The following is a 6000-nucleotide window of genomic DNA, read 5'->3' on the forward strand; positions in this document are numbered from 1 at the left end:
CCTGGCAAATGCTTGTTCAAGTACAGAAAAAGAAATACACCCTTTAGACCATTATAATCCTAATGTTGGGAAGAGAAGGGTGTCCATCTGCCCAGGAAAAAGAGAAACGAACTGTGTCAGTAAGGTGCCTCCAACATTATTAGGCCTGTGCATGCTTGAATTCAGAAGGAGGGTTCTGGATGTCATCTGAGCACAGCATTTCCCTGCTACTAATTAAAGGAGCCATTTCTTTTTTCAGACTTCTACACCGACCTTAAAAACAATAAAACAGACACAGTTGCTTTAAGGAATCATCTCATTAAAACAGCCAAGCCATTAAAGTTTGGGCAAATATCTGAGAAAAGGTGGGTTGCTTTAACAAATAGCAGAGTTAGTTGTTTGAAATCCAAAGTTTGGGGGAAATAGCCATGTTAAGGTGTGGCTACTTTCCCAGACCTGAAGGTTCAGAAGCTAACTGAGCCCAGGTAGGTTGGTTGCTGGTTTCGTTTGTTATATGTTGTACATCCTTTTTTTCTTTTTACTTTACTAGTCATACGGTTTTAAATTAGCCATCCAGAGTCCAGTTTGCGAGATGGAGGGTCATATAAATCAATGGAAATAAATAAACCAATGACTGTATTGTGGGTAAATGAACATTTTGTGGCTAACTATGACCATCGCTATTGCAATTACCAATAATAATAATATTGATTAATGTATTATTTATTAGATTTCTATCCAGACTTCCTAGTCTTGTCAAATAGTGTCCCTGCTGTGTTCCCCAAATTCCAAATGTGCACGTCAGCCTAAAAAGGTTGTATCCCCTAATACTGTATATGATTTTAATTTCTGCTCAGCAGAAATGTCCCTACGTACCATTTGTGAACGTCAGTCTCAGTGTCCCCTAACACTACCCAAATGCCCAAGCCAGGGTGCCTGCTGGCATCTGCTAGATTTTTTTTTTTTTACTCATTCCTTTTGCATGAACCATCTAAACAAGGAACAGGATGTTTGGTGTCATCTGCTGTACATCACAAACATCTCAAGAGTCATGCTTTGCAGGAGCTTGGCAAAGGGAGGGAGAGGGAATTTGCCCTAAAGATTATGGATTTCTGCTGGCTACTTCTGGTGATTCTTTTGAAAAGTGAAACCCATTATCTAAGATTATGCAATGCTAATGTTTATCATTGAAAGGGTTAGCGAAAACCACAGACCAAAAGGGTTTTTGTCCCTTCCCCACCAACTTTCCTGTGGTTCTTGAATCCCTGTTGCAATTCCCCTGAACGAATCTGTCATGTGTTGAAATCATGCCCTACCATGATTAACATGAGCGTATTAGCATCCGTACTACGGATCCAGGATTTCTGGGCGAATCCAAGTGTGTGTACGTACGTGACTGCATCTAATCGCAAGAGCCGCGGGATGTGATGATGACACCGATGTGACAAATAGACCCAATGATGTTTGGAGAAACTCAGAGAGGAAATCCATTGCTTCAGGATTCGGCAAACCGATCTTTTTCACCGGGGATGAGATGCGCTTAGGCGTCCCCCTCTCTTCACCTGCCCGCAGTCGCTCAAGCCACGCGTCCCCCTTCCCCCATCGGCGAAGGCAGGGCTGCCCACGCGGCAGAGGGAGCGGGGAAGGAGGCTTGGGGTGGCGCCCTTCGCTTCCACCTTTCGCGGAGCACAGCCAAGCCAGAGACCGCCCGCCCAGGCCGCCGCCCTTTCGCGGAGAGCGGCGGAGGCCAAGCGAGAAAGCGCCAAGCCGCCGCCACCGGCGTCTGACTGGAGCAGCCCCTCCAGACCAGCGTTTGGAAGCGGGAGTGGGCGGCGCTCCAGCCGGCGAGTTCCAAGCAGGCGGACGAGAAGCGAGCGGGGAGGGAAGCGCTGCAGCCTTCGAGCTCCCCGGCGCTGAAACTCAACTCAGCCGCGTGCTTTGCCTGGACATGTCTTGAGAAACTTGGATCTTGTCCCGCCCCTCTCAAGTTGTTGCGTTTTCCCCCCCTTTTGAAACCGGATGAGTTCAATCCGGCAGGCGGCCACCTGGAGATGGAGGGAAGCGGGCGATCTCTCGGGCGCTGGAAAAAACGGGGCCAAGTTGGTCTTTGATTTGGTTTACACGAGTCTTTTGGACCCAAGTCTGTTGGAATGGACTGAAGCCGAAGGAATCCGGATGTAAGCAAGGGAGAGACGTTGCACCCAGCTGGCCTGGTTGGTGAGTCCCTCATTTCATCCCCTCATTCCTGGCCCTTCCAGTTGCGTTTCCGAAGCCCTGCGGTTCATTCACCTGGAAGAGGGAGTGTTCCGTAGTCGAAGGGACAGACGCTTCGCGTGCACCGGTCTTTTGCGCGCTCGCTCTCTTCATCTCCTTTAGTTTCCATCTGTGTGACCCCTAGCAAAGATTTCCCCCCTCCCGCTCCCTTTCTTTTGCAAGAACCAACGATCCCGGTTACAGGCTTTCAGATCGCGGTTTAAGGAACCTGGTTGCAAAAAGGTGCTCCTGGCTTTTACATTTATGGTCGAGTGCAACTTGTTTTAGCAATGGTGCCTTTGGGAAGGAGAAACAAGTAGGCGATCCACGAGGAAGCATTATGGCGCAGCGCCCTCTAGCCGCCAAAAGGGGACGGAGCCGAGTTCCCGTCCTTTTTCCTGTGGCCCGAATCGCCGCTGCCTGGGCCGGTAACCAGCCAGTCAAGTTCAGCATTGTCCGGAGCCACGAGGAGGGAGCTGGGCGACTCCCACTCCGTCCGTTGTTGTCCCACCTTCTTTGGGGGCCTTTCCGGTTTCCTCCAAAGGTGAGCTTCGAGGGCGAGCTTTGGCGTCTCGCTTCGCGACCCCGTGTCAGTCACGGGGCGCCTGGAGGAGTTAATGGGGAGAACCGGGGTTTCTAAAGCGCGAGGCGATGTCGGGGGGGTTCAGCCCCCTTTAGAACTTGTCGCGGGACCCTTTCTTGAAAGCAGGGCTAGTGAACAAATGACGTGAGGCCCTCGGAGAATCTGCCTTATTTTTAGTCCCTCCTTTTTGAGGCAGGTTTGGGAGGGAGAAAGGCGCTTTCTTCCTTCCAGGCAATTACATTTCAGAGGGTGGGTGGCAAGGCTGGAAACCGGAACTGCCTAAACACGTTGCGGTCCCTTCCTCGAGAATGCCTCTTCAAGGTCTCGTCCCACACCAGGTTTTTTCCCCCGCTCTCCGAGTTCTAACCCGTTTTTCAGTCAGCCCCGGGGGAGGAGAGTTGCTCAGTTAAACGTGCCACGCTGTTGCTATCCTCAGTCGGCACATTGGGTTTCTTGCAAAAGCGCTTCTGCCCACAACAAAGACCAACGTGGCGCAAAAATCGACGTGTGTGTCCCCTGCTCCAAGCTGCCCCTGTGATCCTCAGACCACTTGAGCCGGCACGCGCTGGGCTCTTCAAGTGATTTGTAATCACAGCGACCTGAGACCAATAGCTCGACCCTACTGAGCGCCCCACCCGGAAGCAGGTCCGTCCAGGTCTCCGAGGCATTATTCCCCTGCAGACCCCAGCAGGATCGTGACTCGACGTGCCACCCTTCCGCCGAAGAACGTGGCGGCCTGTCATTTACAAGGATATAGCCCAAACGGGCGCAGTCCCAAGAATTTCTGCGGATCGAGATGAAATTCCATCTGACAAAAGTAGCCTAGTGGAAACCAGAGCCAACGGCCAGTTTACTTCTGAGTAGGATGCGTAGGATCGCGTAGCAAAGCCAACGGAGGGTACTTCTAGGTAAGTACGTGTAGGGCCCTGGATGCAAACTATGCATCCTATCCTAGGAGTAAGCCCCATTAACTACGAAAGGATTTACACCCGAGTAGCAGCATAAAGTTGCCGTGCTGGACGTTCTGGAGTTGAGGCCCTGGTTCAATCCTCCATTCGCCAACGCCTGTTTGCAGAAGGCAGACGCCTTCTCCGCCTTCTGTATACTGTAAACTGCTGATAGGCAGGTGAACTCGTTTTTATTGAGCACATCAAAGGATTTCAAGTTACTGTTCATGACACGGCAGTTTTTTTTTTAATCCATTCATCAGAGCAGCCTCGCCCCTTTTATCAATGGGGGGGAGTCGTCTTCACCTCTATAAATTGTTCCGACGGTTCCTGAAATTAAGAGGTGGATTGCTGGGATCGGCTTACATTTTAAATTAAAGCTCTGAAATGGAATCTGAAAACCCTCCCATTTCCCCGGAGTCTCCCCCTCCTCCAGGAGAAACTCCCCCCTCCCAGTTCCTTTTGGAGAATCCCTTCCAGCCTTCACTGTCTCAGAAATAATCCAGCAATGCATCTGGAGTGTGGAAATTCCTACTCCTAAAAGTAAGTAGTTCAGCTTTGAAATTCCGTAAAAAAGACACCTCCTCCACCGGACGGAGGAGGTTATGGTACAGTAATCTTTTATCGGGCGATACAGCCTGCGCGCACTCCTGAAAAGTTACCGACAGGGCGATCCTGTGGCGAGTTGAGCTCCAAGGACCTCCTTAACATTGTTCGGGATCGCGCTGCAATTAATAATTTAAGCGGTACTGTTTAACTGAGAGATGATTCCGTCGCCGATCCGAGCGGTATTTAAGGTTCCGGCGACGTACTCCTGTTTAGGATCGTACCGTCAAATCGCGTGGAGGCGCCTAATCGCTTCCATTGGCTGAATCCAGTGGGATCGGCGCCCAGGTAACAAAGATCTGGTTTAGGCAGCAACCCTTTACGTGTAACCTGGGAATAAGCCCACTTGCAGTCAGTAGTTTACTCACGAGTAAACGCAGCAACTCTAGCGGATGACCTCGAGTAGGAATGCAAGATGGCTTGTACTGTGACGGTTGCTGAGGTCCACACTGTTACCCGGGGGAGGGTGGCGTTCGCGTGTGCATTCCTTAGTTTAAATTGGGTGAGTTCGTCTTTAATTCAAATACGCGACTGTATTTAGACTTGCTTGGGCCTCCCAAGTTGGTGTAACTGCCCTTTCCTGTCTTTAATTTCTGGTTGGGATAGGATACGTTGCGGAATCCGCACGAAAGGCGTTTAGGTACGTTGGGGTTCTGCAAGATTGAAAGGTTAGCGAATCCCCAGCTGTGAACGCAGCTGCGGGCTAATGTGCCATGCGCTGTCGCGGCCGGTGTGGCTGGAGGTTTGGGGCGGTGGAGTGCTTAAAGTGCCAAAGGAGGCCAGTTTTCTTTCGCGGAGCCCTTCCTTTTAAGGGCTTGTAGCATAATGTGCAGAGTATAAAGCAATTACAGGCATGGAAATGCTAGGAGACAGACTCAGAGCAGAGCACAATCACGCTCGGCCGAAACCCGGGCGGGTGGAAACTAGAAACTCTTGAGATCTGAGGCTTTGGTTCTTTAAAAAAAAAAAAGGAAAAGATGCCTTGTTCGCATTTCCTTGCTTTAGGACATTAACCCAGTAATGGATTAAAGTCAGATCTTTGAGGGTTCAAAGAAAAGATTAACGTACTGTAGAGCTGGAGGCAAACACGACTTTAAAAGTACCTGCAAAAGAGCCTTAAATATATTTAAAGGTTCTTAGAAAGGTTTAGCGGGATTTATCCCAAAGATCAACTTGCATGTGAATTCAGGAAGGCTTACTCCAGGCCAGGTAAAAAATATTTGCCCACGTTAAAGGAAGCTCCACCTAGCTTTACTTCCGAGTAAACAGATTGGGTCGAGCTAAGACGGATGTAGGAGGCCAATGAACTCGGTGAGATTTCCTCCTGAGTAAATAGGGTTCTGACCCTACACTTACCTCGCTTGCCTTCAGCCCTCCCATCTCCCCTCCCCGATTCTGCGTGCGCTCACAACTGTTGCTCCGCTAAGTGTGCTCCTTCCTTAAAGGGAAAGGGGGTGATAGTGGCGCGTTTGATCTGCAGGGTTATAATCACTCCGGAGCCAGATGGTTGCGAGCCGTGGAGTCGCTGAAGAGTGGTTTAACTTTTCATGCCAAAGAAATTAGTTCCGGACGCGGTTTGTGGCGGCTGCCCCTGCTTTGGCGGAGGAATCCGGGGACGGGAGCGTGTCGCGA

At 50.4% G+C, this 6000-nt stretch overlaps 1 long non-coding RNA gene across 1 annotated transcript in view; it reads right to left on the minus strand.

Moving 5' to 3' along the window:
* Positions 1-2345, minus strand: part of LOC148216834 (uncharacterized) — a 37211-nt gene extending 34866 nt beyond the window's left edge. Inside the window, exon 1 of the long non-coding RNA XR_015794654.1 lies at positions 1372-2345. This is a non-coding gene — a long non-coding RNA (uncharacterized LOC148216834). The remainder of the gene's footprint in view (positions 1-1371) is intronic.
* Between the last annotated feature and the right edge of the window lie 3655 nt (positions 2346-6000).

This window comes from Python bivittatus, unplaced genomic scaffold (assembly GCF_059951505.1).
Source record: "Python bivittatus isolate LINGU-HERP-01145 unplaced genomic scaffold, Pbiv_v1 ctg000070_np1212, whole genome shotgun sequence".
Classification (NCBI taxonomy): domain Eukaryota; kingdom Metazoa; phylum Chordata; class Lepidosauria; order Squamata; family Pythonidae; genus Python; species Python bivittatus.